The sequence below is a fragment of the Sturnira hondurensis genome, unplaced genomic scaffold (assembly GCF_014824575.4).
Source record: "Sturnira hondurensis isolate 20B ecotype Veracruz unplaced genomic scaffold, ASM1482457v3 Scaffold0009229, whole genome shotgun sequence".
NCBI lineage: Eukaryota > Metazoa > Chordata > Mammalia > Chiroptera > Phyllostomidae > Sturnira > Sturnira hondurensis.
This window is the reverse complement of record NW_028081860.1, coordinates 623,119-635,523: the sequence shown is the minus strand read 5'-3', so window position 1 is coordinate 635,523 and position 12,405 is coordinate 623,119. Positions and strand designations below refer to the sequence as shown.

At 46.5% G+C, this 12,405-nt stretch overlaps 1 pseudogene; it reads right to left on the bottom strand.

The window, feature by feature from the left end:
* Positions 1-4,979: 4,979 nt before the first annotated feature.
* Positions 4,980-7,882, bottom strand: LOC118994317 (caspase-3-like; annotated as a pseudogene).
* Between the last annotated feature and the right edge of the window lie 4,523 nt (positions 7,883-12,405).

Below are 12,405 nucleotides of genomic sequence, written 5' to 3'. Positions count from 1 at the left end.
CACTGAGCTACACCAGCCAGGGCACATTATATTTAAATGAGGGGAAAATATAGTGTCAGTTTTACTGTATTCCTACCTTGGCATACAAACTAAAAAAAAATCATCCATTTAAAAAATTATATTTTATTGATTATGCTATTACACTTGTTCTGATTTTTCCCCATTTTCCCCCCTCCAGCAGCATCCCCCACTCCCACATCCCCCCCACCATTGTTCATGTCCATGGGTTATATGTATAAGTTCTTTGATTACACCATTTCTTATACTGTACTTTATATCCCCATGGCTATTCTGTAACTACCTACTTGTACTTGTTTTTTAACAAAATATTTTATTTATCTATTTTTAGAGAGATGAGAAGGGAGGGAGAAAGTGAGGGAGAGAAACATTGATGGGTGAGAGATAAATCGACTGGTTGCCTCTCTGCACACTCCCGACCAGGGACCTGGCCCGCAACCCAGGCACGTGCCCTGACCAGGAATCAGATCAGCGGCCCTTTGTTCACAGGGGGGCGCTCAATCCACTGACCCACACGAACCAGGGCCCTATTTGTACATCTTAATGCCCTCACCTCTTCATCCATTCTCCCGCACTCCCCTCTCATCTGGCAACAATCTAGTAACTAACTCCTTTTCTCTTGCTGCTTTTAAGATTCTCTCTTTATCTTTAACTTTTGGCATATTAATTAGGATGTGTTTTGGAGTGGGCCTCCTTACATCCATCTTGTTTGAGACTCTCTGTTCTTCCTGGATTTGCATGTCTATTTCCTCCACCAAACTAGGGAAGTTTTCTTTTTTAAAAAATATATTTTATTGATTATACCATTACAGTTGTTCTATTCCCCCCCTTTCATTCCCCTCCCCCCGCACACTCCCTCCCCCACCATTCTCCCCCCTTAGTTTATAACCACGTGTCTCAAGTTCTTTAGATTCTATATTTCCCCCACTATTCTTGCCCTCCCCCCTATCTATTTTCTACCTACTGTCTATGCTATTTTCTGTATCTTCTCCCCTCTTCTCCTCCTCCCACTCCCCTGTTGCTAACCCTCCATGTGTTCTTCATTTCTATGGTTCCACTCCTGATCTAGCTGTCCTCTTGGTTTGCTTTTGTTTTAGGTGTGGTTGTTAATAACTGAGTTTGCTATCCTTTCACTGTTCATATTTTTTATCTTCTTTTTCATAGATAAGTCCCTTTAACATTTCATAGAATAAGGGCTTGGTGACGATGAACTCCTTGAATTTGATCTTATCTGAGAAGCACCTTATCTGCCCTTCCATTCTAAATGAAAGTTTTGCTGGATAAAACAATCTTGGCTGTAGGTCTTTGGGTTTCATGACTTGGAATACTTCTTTCCAGCCCCTTCTTGCCTGTAAGGTCTCTTGAGAAATCAGCTGACAGTCTGATGGGAAGTCCTTTGTAGGTGACTGTCCCCTTATCCCTTGCTGCTTCTAGGATTCTCTCCTTCATTTTGGTCTTGGCTAATGTAATGATGATGTGCCTTGGTGTGTTCCTTCTTGGGTCCAACTTCTTTGGGACTCTCTGAGCTTCCTGGATTTCCTGGAAGTCCAGTTCCTTTGCCAGATTGGAGGAGTTCTCCTTTATTATTTGTTCAAATAAGTTTTCCACTCGTGGCTGTTTCTTTCCCCCTTCTGGTACCCCTATAATCCGGATGTTGGAACGTTTAAAGATGTCTTGGAGGTTCCTAAGCCTCTCCTCATTTTTTTGAATTCTCATTTCTTCATTCCTTTCTGGTTGGATGTTTCGTTCTTCCTTCTGATCCATTCCATTGATTTGAGTCCCAGTTTCCTTTCCATCGCTATTGGATTCCTGGACATCTCCCTTCATTTCAATTAGGTTAGGCTTCATATGTTCCTCTAATTTGTGACTATAATCAACCAGTTCTGTGAGCATCCTGATAAATAGTGTCTTAAATTGTGCTTCTGAGAGGCTGGCAATTTCTCGGTCGCTTAGAGTTATTGGCTCTGGGACTTTGAGTTCTTCTTGCGCCACCTTTTGGGCTGTTCGTGCCTGTTCGGTAGCAGGATCGGAGCCCTAAGGTGTTCACTAGCGCAGGGCAACTAAGTCACTGGGTTGTGATGCTGTATATGGGGGCAGGGTCAAAGAGGGACTATGGTGTCCCGTCTGCCGCCTGCCGCCTGCCGCCGCGGCCCTCACCGGTGCCTCAGCTGCTGCCGTCACTGGGCCCACGCGTTTCGTCCCACTGCACGCGAGTGTGCCACCGCCTTCAGCCCACGCCCCCTGGGGCCTGCGTGGTCCGTCTCACTGTGCGCGAATGTGCGACCGAGGTCAGTCTGCCCCGCACCCCAACTGGTTCCGGGCTGCCTGTGCGCCTGGGTCGGGGGCCCTGTCCTGCCCGACCCTGCTCGCTGCTGGCTCCGCCTCTCTTACCGTCCCCGTTGAACGGTTAGATGTAGTCGGACTTCTGTATAATTCAATTTTCTGTCCATTGGCTGTGTCTTTGTTTCTCCAAACCTTTGTTGTATTCATACTTGGCTGTGGGAGAAGGCACAGTGTTTCCACCTATGCCTCCATCTTGGCGGAAGTCCTCCGGAAGTTTTCTTTCACTATTTTTTCAGATAGATTTCCAATTTCTGGCTCTTTCTCTTCTCCTTCCGCCACCCCTATGGTGCAAATATTGGACTTCTTGAAGTTTTTCCAGAGGCTGCTTATATTATCCCCATTTTTTAAAAAAATTTATTTCTTCTTGTTCTGACTGGTGGTTTTTTGCTTCCTTATGTTCCACGTCATTGTTTGATTCTCTGCTTCATTCATTCTACTGTTGTTTCCCTGTAAATTGTTCTTTATTTCAATTAGTGAATCCTTTGTTTCTGAATGTATCTTTTTTATGCTGTTGAGGTCCTCACTAAGTTCCTTGAACATCCTTATAACCAGTGTTTTGAACTCTGCATCTGATAGATTACTTATCTCCATTTCTTTAACTCTTTTTCTGGAGTTTTGATCTGTTCTTTCCTATGGGCCATGTTTTTTTTGTCTCCTCGTTTTGGCAGCATCCCTGCGTTTGTTTCTATGTATTAGATAGAGCTGCTATGACTTCGTATCTTGGTAGTGTGGCCTAATGTAGTAGGCGTCCTGTGGGTGTCACCTTGGGGGGGTGACAGCTTCCCCTATCACTGAAGCTGGGTACCTGAGGTATGCCCTTTATGTGGACTGAGTACACCTTCCTCTTACAGTTGAGCCTTGGTTGCTGTTGGCAGGTCAATGAGAGGGATTTACCCAGGCCAGTCAGCTGAAAGGATTGGCTGTGACCACTGACCACCAACCTCTGCCCTTCATGGAAGATCAGCTGTGCAGGGGCAGGGTGGTGGGTGCTCCAATGTGGCCTGTAGCTGTCCACTGGGTGCACTCACCCTGGGGTTCCCTGGGTGATTCAGGCCAAAGTCAGCCCCCACTGTGTTTTGCCCAGGACCACTCTGCCTGAGCTATAAAGCAATCTGAGATGGCTGCTAGTTGTGCTGAGCTTGGAAATTCCCAGGTGAAGCCAAGCTGTGAGTCTAGGCTGCTGCTGCTAATTCCAGACCTGGACTCACTGAGGCCAGCTGTTGCTTGTTTGAGAGGATTTAGGAAGTGGTACTATATGAGCCAAGACCATCCATTCATATGGAAATACAGCTTGCGTGGGACCTTAAATTGTGTGTGGCAGAGTCTCTGGGTCTAACAGTTTTATCCAGGTTGATGGAGTCTCAGATATGGCACCAGCCTACTGGCTCTGTTGGGGTAGGGTTTAGCAAAGGGACAAAATGGCCTCTGCTCGCCCTGATGCCAGACACTTCAGTTTCTCCCAGTATGCCACTGGTGCCTTACAAGCTGCTACCCTGGTACTGGAGCTCAAAGGGAGTGAGTCTCAGTAGGTGAGTCCATGTGGGGGCTCTTTAAGACAAACCACTTGGTGCTCCAGAAGTTTTTTTTCCACCAACTCAATCTGCATTGGTGTTTGCCCTCATAAGGTGCGAGGACTTAACTTCCTGGCATTGGAATCCTGGGCTAGGGGACCTAGTGTAGGTCTGGGACTCCTCACTCTTAGGATAACCCTCCCAAATTTTGATCCACCACATGTGTATGTGAGACCAGCTCGATTCTATGCCTGCGCCCGTGGCCCTCCTACCAGTCTGGGTGGATGTGGTTTCTTTAATTCCGTAGTGGTCAGACTTTCATTCAACTCGATTTCTGATGGTTCTGAGTGATGGTTGTTCTATATTTTGGTTGTAATTTTGATGTGGTTGTTTGAAGAGGTGAGCCATGTCTGCCTGTGCTGCCATCTTGACCAGAAGTCTATCCATTTCTTTCCTTTTTTAAAAATTTAGTTTAATTTTAATATTTCTCTTAGAGGGGAAGGGAAGGAGAGAGAGAGAGAGAGAAATATCAATGTATGGTTGCCTCTCGTGCGTCCCCTGCCGGGAACCGGGAACTGGCCTGCAACCCAGGCATGTGCCCTGACTGGGAATTGAACCATGATCGTGTGGTTCACAGGCCCGCGCTCAATCAACTGAGCTACACCAGCCAGGGCTCAGAAGTCTATCCATTTCTTTAGTGATAAAAAATAAAATTCTTTTGCCCTGCCCAGGTAACTCAATTGGTTAGAGTGTCATCTTTTTTTAAAAGATTTTATTTATTTATCTTTAGAGGGGAAGGGAAGGAGAGAGGGAGAGAAATGTCAATGTAGGGTTGCCTCTTGTGGGTCCCCTGCTGGGAACTGGCCTGCAACCCAGGCATGTGCCCTGACTGGGAATCGAACCATGATCCTGTGGTTCACAGGCCCGAGCTCAATCCACTGAGCCACACCAGCCAGGGTGAGTGTCATCTTCATACGCCAAGTTTGCAGGTTCGATCCCTGGTCAGGGCACATACAGGAATCAACCAACGAATGCATAAATATGTGGAACAACAAATCAATGTTTCTCTCTCTATCTCAACACAAATCAATAAATTTTTTTAAAAAACAGTTCTTTTGGGAGCACAGACATAATACGCAGAATATTTTTCTTTGCATGAAAAGTAAAGTCAAAGGAAAAGGATGCAAATTCTGTTGCTACCTTCTGGTCAACCTGAGTAAGAATATGCATAAGCTCATGCTTGCGAGCATATGGTTTCAGCACAGCACAAAGTGGATGAACCAACATTCATCCTTTGAATTTCACCAGAAAGAAGTCTGCCTCAACTGGTATTTTCTGACATGGCATGTCGCCATTATTATCACTGTAGGTCTCAATACCACAGTCCAGTTCTGTACTTTGGCAGGCCTGAATAATGAAAAGGTTGGGTTTTCCAGTTAGATTTCTACAATAATCCCCTCTGAAAAAGCTTGTTAACTTTCTCAGGTCAACATTTGTTCCAAAAATTGTTCCTTCATACCCAAGAAGGAACTTAGAAGAATTAGAAGAATGCAAATAAAACTGCTGCTTTTGCAATGACCTTCTTTGAAAACACTGCACACTTGGGGAGAAAATTGCGACAACTGTAATAGAATAACAGTAAAAAACTTAAAATAAATAAGTAAATAAATAAATATTAGAAAAGAAACGCTACACAGCAATTCCACAATATCTTTGCATGTAAGATCATTTTCGTTCCTGAATTCGTATTTTAAGTTCATCAGTGTTGCCCTGAGGTTTGCTGCATGTATATGTGTACCAGACCAAGATACCCTTCCAGTATTTATGAAACTTATTATGGATTATTATATGTAAACCCATTTCAGAATAATCCATTTTATAATTATTGTCTAAGGATCTCCCTGAGTCTATTGATTTGCTTCCATGTAAGAGTTTTGTTTCTGAACTTTTTAAAAAAATTATTGTATTGTTGTTCAATTACAGTTGTCTGTGTTTTCTCCCCTCCCCCCACCCCCCCAGTTTCTGAATTGTTTAAAAAGATTTTATCTTTAGCTCCAGCACTTCTGGCCAAGATGGAGACATAGGTGGAAACACTGTGCCTCCTCACACAACTAAGTTTAAAGACAACAAAGTTTTAGTAACAAAAACGCAACCAAAACAAAATTAAACTATACAGAAGTCCGACAACAACAGACTGTTCAGGTAGACCAGTAAGAGGGGTGGAGCCAGCGACTGGTGGAGTAGGGTTGCGCAGGAAAACTCGGCTGGATTGACCCAGGTGTGGGGTTTCCAGGGGCAGACCCAGTGAGGGCACAAGGCAGCAGGCTGACCAGGATCACACATTCGCGCCCAGATAAACCAGGCGAAGGAGTGAGCAGTGAGACAGACCGCGCAGGCCCCAGTGGCGGGAAGCAGCAGAGGGGACCGCCATTGCTCCTCTTTGACCCCGTCCCCACATACAGCGTCACAACCCAGCAACTGAGTTGCCCCGCCCTGGTGAACACCTAGGGGTCAGCTCCTCATACATAACAGGCACGAACAGTCCAAAATGTGGCTCAAGAAGAACTCAGAGCCCCAGAGCCGATAACTCTAAGCAACCAAGAAATAGCGAACCTCTCAGATACACAGTTCAAAATACTGGTGATCAGGACGCTCACAGAACTGGTTGATTTTAGTCACAAATTAGAGGAACAAATGAAGGCTAAACTAAGTGAAATGAAGGGAAATGCACAGGAAACCAATAGTGATGGAAAGGAAACGGGGATTCAAATCAAGGGAGTGGAACAGAAGGAAGAAAAAAATGACCAAACAGAAGAGAGTAAAGAAACAAAAATTCAAAAAAAATGAGGAAAGGCTTAGGAACCTCCAAGACATCTTTAAATGTTCCAACATCTGAATTATAGGGGTACCAGAAGGGGAAGAGGAAGACCGACAAGTGGAAAACTTATTTGAACAAATAATAAAGGAGAGCTCCCTCAATCTGGCAAAGGAAATAGACTTCCAGGAAATCCAGGAAGCTCAGAGAGTCCCAAAGAAGTTGGACCCAAGGAGGCACACACCAAGGCACATCATAATTACATTAGCCAAGATTAAAATGAAGGAGAGAACCCTAGAAGCAGCAAGAGATAAGGGGACAGTCACCTACAAAGGACTTCCCATCAGACCGTCAGCTGATTTCTCAAAAGAGACCTTACAGGCAAGAAGGAGCTGGAAAGAAGTATTCCAAGTCATGAAAGGCAAGGACCTATATCCCAGATTACTCTACCCAGCAAAACTTTCATTTAGAATGGAAGGGCAGATAAAGTGCTTCTCAGATAAGATCAAATTCAAGGAGTTCATCATCACCAAGCCCTTATTCTATGAAATGTTAAAGGGACTTATCTATGAAAAAGAAGATAAAAAATATGAACAGTGAAAGGACAGCAAACTCAGTTATTAACAACCACACCTAAAACAAAAGCAAACCAAGAGGACAGCTAGATCAGGAGTGGAACCATAGAAATGAAGATCACATGGAGGGTTAGCAACAGGGGAATGAGAGGAGGAGAAGAGGGGAGAAGGTACAGAGAATAAGTAGCATAGACGGTGGGGAGAAAATAGATAGGGGGAGGGCAAGAATCGTATGGGAAATATAGAATCTAAAGACCTTGAGACACATGGACATAAACTAAAGGGGGGGAGTGGTGAGGGAGGGGTGTGCAGGGTGGAAGGGAATAAAGGGGGGAATAGGACAACTAATGGCATAATCAATAAAATATATTTTAAAAGATTTTAGAGAGAGAGAAATGGAGAAAGACAGGGAGAAAACATCAATGCCTGGTCGCCTCTCACACACCCCCAAACAGGAACCTGGCCCGAAACCCAGGCATATTCTCTGACTGGGAATCAAACTGGCGACCCTTTGGTTCACAGGTCAGCACTCAATCCACTGAACCATACTAGCCAGGGGTTGTTTCTGAAATTTTTATGGCTTTTCAATCCACTGAGTTTTCAGTGTTCTCCATGGATACTTTTACTAACGTACCCCCTTCACACAGCAGACACCTGCTCACCCCCACCTTCCCCCTGCATGGAGCCAGTTTGCTTTCTGCTGCCAACCCTCAGGCCATAACCGTGAGTTCCGGAGAAGGCCTCATCCCTGCTAAAAATGTTTAACTTCTTCATAGCCAAAACCAGCAAGCCTGGTCTTTTAAGAAAAAAGACAAACGACAAACCGAGGAAAAATATTTGCAACATACCTAACAGAGAATTAACAGTCCTAATGTATGAGAAGTAGGGTCTTTTGGAAAGACATTAACATAGTGTGTTTTTTTCATCTGTTTGATGATGTATTGATATGAGAGAGGGGAGTGGGGGGAGAGAGAGGAAAGAGAGAGACATTTGTTCTTTTAAAAAATATTTTTATGCCCTGGCTGGCGTGGCTCAGTGGATTGAGCGCAGGCCTGTGAACCACACGATCGTGGTTCGATTCCCAGTCAGGGCACATGCCTGGGTTGCAGGCCAGTTCCCGGCAGGGGACTCATGAGAGGCAACCATACATTGATATTTCTCTCCTTCTCTCCTTCTCTTCCCCTCTAAAGATAAATAAATAAATAAAACCTTAAAAAATATATATATATGTATGTATATATATATTTATTTATTTTTAGAGAGAGTGGAAGGGAAGGAGAAAGAGAGGGAAACATCAATATGTGGTTGCCTCTCATGCATCCCCTACTGGAGGCCTGGCCCACAACCCAAGCATGTGCTCTGACTGGGAATTGAACCAGCAACACTTTAGTTCACAGGCCAGTGCTCAATCCACTGAGCCATACCAGCCAGGATGAGAGACATTTGTTCTTCCTCTTCTTTATGCATTCATAGGTTTATTGTTGTATGTGCCCTACCAGGAATGGAGCCTGCAACCTTGGCATATGAGGATGACACCCCAACCAACTGAACTATACTGCCAGGGCCACATAGTGTCTATTAATATGTTACTTGCCCATAGGTTTTGACCTGGCAATTCCACTTATTGGAAATTATCGTAGACGGAGATTGACACATGTTCAAAGCTGGTGAATGCAGCATTAATATGATGGCAAAACAGAAAAGAAAGAAAAGGTGACAGTACATCAGTTGGAAATTCACTATGTAAATTACAGTACATGTATTCTATCAAATACCAAGCAGCCAGAGAAGAAATGAGCTACACATTTGTGTATGGACATGGAAGGATTTTGAAGGCACATGGCTAAGTAAAAGAAAGTCACAGTCAAAATGTATAGGTTGTCATGTGTTTTAAAACTGTGTGAATGCCCTGGCCTGTGTAGCTGTTGCTTGGGTGTCATCCCACAAAGTATAAGGTCGTCACTTCAATTCCTGGACGGGGCACATGCCTGGAATGCTCCCAGGGTTGGGATGCTTCAGAGAGGCAACTGATCGATGTTTCTCTCCCTCTCTTTCTCCCTCCCTTCCCCTCTGTAAAAAATAAAAAAATAAAATCTTTGAAAAATAAAAATAAAAGTGTAAGTAACTATATTGGTAACTGCATAGAAAATGTAGCTACAAGAGAAAATTGTTGGCAATCTTGCTTAAAATAATGTTGGTTTTCCTGGCTGGTGTAGCTCAGTGGATTAAGTGCGGGCCTGTGAACCACACGATCGCGGTTCGATACCCAGTCAGGGCACATGCCTGGGTTGCAGGCCAGTTCCCAGCAGGGAACTCACGAGAGGCAACCCTACATTGATATTTCTCTCCTTCTCTCCTTCACTTCCTCTCTAAGGAATAAATAAAATCTTTAAAAAAAATAATGTTGGTTTGTAAAAATTTCCTATTACGTGCTTTAAAAATTTACAGGGTGGTGATGTGAAATGGTATGGTGCGGAAGGCACCTCCGCTGTTTTGTTTGTTTTTTAAGCTACACATTCATCTCCACAGGACCAGCCACTGCTCTCCTGGAACCTATGCCAAAGAAATGGAAACGTGTAATCACAGGAAACCTGTGCGCCAGTGTTCATGCACATTGTCGGTAGTCGCCTAACACCGGGAACACGCAACACACTTTTCAGTGGGTGAGTGCTTGAGCAAGCGCTGGTTGGCCCGCCACAAGGACCATCGCCAGCCATGCAGAGGAAGGACATGGATACATGTGACAGCTTGGATGGACCTCAAGGGCATCACGTGAGTGGGAAAAAAGCTCACCCCCACTTACATACTGCATAATTCCATTGAGGTGTACATAACAGTCTTCAAATGAAATGACACAGTTATACTGATACTACAACACTAGTTGCCCTGGGTTGGTAAGAGGAGGGGAGAGGCTTTGGCTATGAACTGTCAACCAGAGGGATCCTTGTTAGAAAACAGGCTGGACATTGATGGCAATGGTGGTCACTTGAATCTACATACTTGATTAAGGTGAACAGAGCTATGCGTGTGCACACGCTCTCAAACACACACGGATGTAACCCAGAGCAGTCTCAGTTGGCACCAATGCTATTTCCTGGTGTGCAATTGCACTGAATGTTCAAGATGCTAACGGTAGTGAGCTGCAGGAGGGGCCCCTGGGTCTTCAACGTTTCTATGTAACTTCCTGTGAACTTAATTACCTCAAAATGCGATTTCACATCAAAAGTACAGAAGCAGGCCTCCGCTGGTGGGGCTCAGTGGATTGAGTGCCAGCCTGCGAACCAAAGTGTTGTCGGTTCCATTCCCAGTCCTGGCACATGCCTGGGTTTAGGGCCAGGTCCTCAGTGGGGGGTACAAGAGAGGAAGCCACACATTGATGCTTCTTTCTCTTTCTTCCTCCCTTCCCCTCTGTCTAAAAATAAATAAATAAATAACATTTTTTAAAAAAGTACAGAAGGGAATCTGTACAGACAGGATTCTTGCTGCGTGGAGACTCCCTGCACTCCCCGCATGAACATGTACGTGTCCGCTGTCCAGCAATCCCGCCCCACAGCCCAGAGAAGAGCCCACGAAGGCGGAGCCTACGAGGAGGAGCCTAGAGGGGCTCGCAGGAGGCCTGCCAACGTTGACTGGGCAGAAGAAGTGTCCCTCAGAACTATAAGGGGCTGGGCTTCTTCTGGTGGCCTGGGGGCGGGTCTCATTATCAGACAAGCTTGGTCATTGGAGAAACTGTCCGGAAAAGGTGCCAAAAAAGAGGCGCTGAACAGCGACCTATGGGGCGGAGTTTCCCGTTGGCGTTCGAGATGATCACAGAGCCGTACAGGGCGGGGCTTCACAAGGGCGCGGCTCGGATTCTAAAATGTACCCATCAAACAAACTCACCTACGCACTCTTTGCCTTGCCCATTGTGTTCCAGCGCCTCATGAGTGTGTCTGGAGTTTTCTGCAAAGCATAGGCTACACGCATGCGTACACACACACACACACACACACACACACACACACGAGACTAGTACCCACTCCCTGGACAGAGGTGAGGCCAGTCACCCGGGAATGTGTCTGCGCAGCTCTCCCCTGGGGAGGTCAAGGTGAGCCCTGCAGAGAGGGCTGGTAGGTGTCACGCTGGAGGGCGCAGGTGCATGAGAGCACCTGCAGGGCTTGTTTAAACCCAGGTCAGTGGGCCTGCCCCACCTCACTGATCTTGCAGATCTGAGGTGGAGCCTGAGAACAGGGGACTCTCACAATCTCCCGTGGTGCCGATGATTCTGGTCCAGGGACCCCACTGTGAGAAGCCCTTCTTTGAAGACCTGTAGCCCCTAGGTGGGTGCCCCCTGCCCTGCTTGGGGCTGGCTCCCTCACAGGGTCCCCGCAGGTGTGGGGAATGCTGGGAGGGTGCTAGCCCTTGAGAAATCAGGGGCTTCCTGTTTAGCAGCAGCCACCGGGCCCCGCCTGGTCACACGGGAGGGCCCTGTCCACAGCCCAGCCTGGGAATGGTGTCAGGCTCTGTGCAGTTGCTCAGCAGTTCCCAGACTGCAACTGGTAACATCTGGGCATGTGGGGGAGAGAGGGATGGAGGTCAGAGTTGTGCCTGGCCCTGGGGACAGAAAGAACTGTCTGATGGGGCAGAGGAAAGACCCAAACCGAGTTCAGGGATGGGAAGGGGACATGGGCCCTCAGGGCAGGAACATGGACTTGGGGGCCAGGAAGCAGTTTTGTGCCTGGGACGACCCTGACAATGGTCAGGTCTGGGGCGCGGCCCGCCCTCTAGCTGTTGTGAGGCCTCCACCTTTCCCGCCGCCTAACGTCCCTCACCAAGAGGGTCTCCCAGCTCTTGGGTGTCACTGCCCAGCAGCGCCACCCACCTTCCTTGGCCAGTCTCTGCAGAGGTCAGTGATCAGCCTGTGTTCGGCTCCATGGTGGCCTGTTGTCTAGTTGGAGCAGCAGGTGAAGTGCACCGCCAGTCCCTGGCCACCACCGTGTGTCCCTGGGATGCCAGCACCTGAGCCTATTCTGGCTCTGGGACAGACGGTGGAGTAACTTTTGGCTTTGGTTTACCACCTTTCCCCTCCTTGATCCCTTTTCCTTCTGGGTCATCAGGCTGTACCCTGTGCACAATTTCAAGTTCTCGCTACCTTAATGATGGA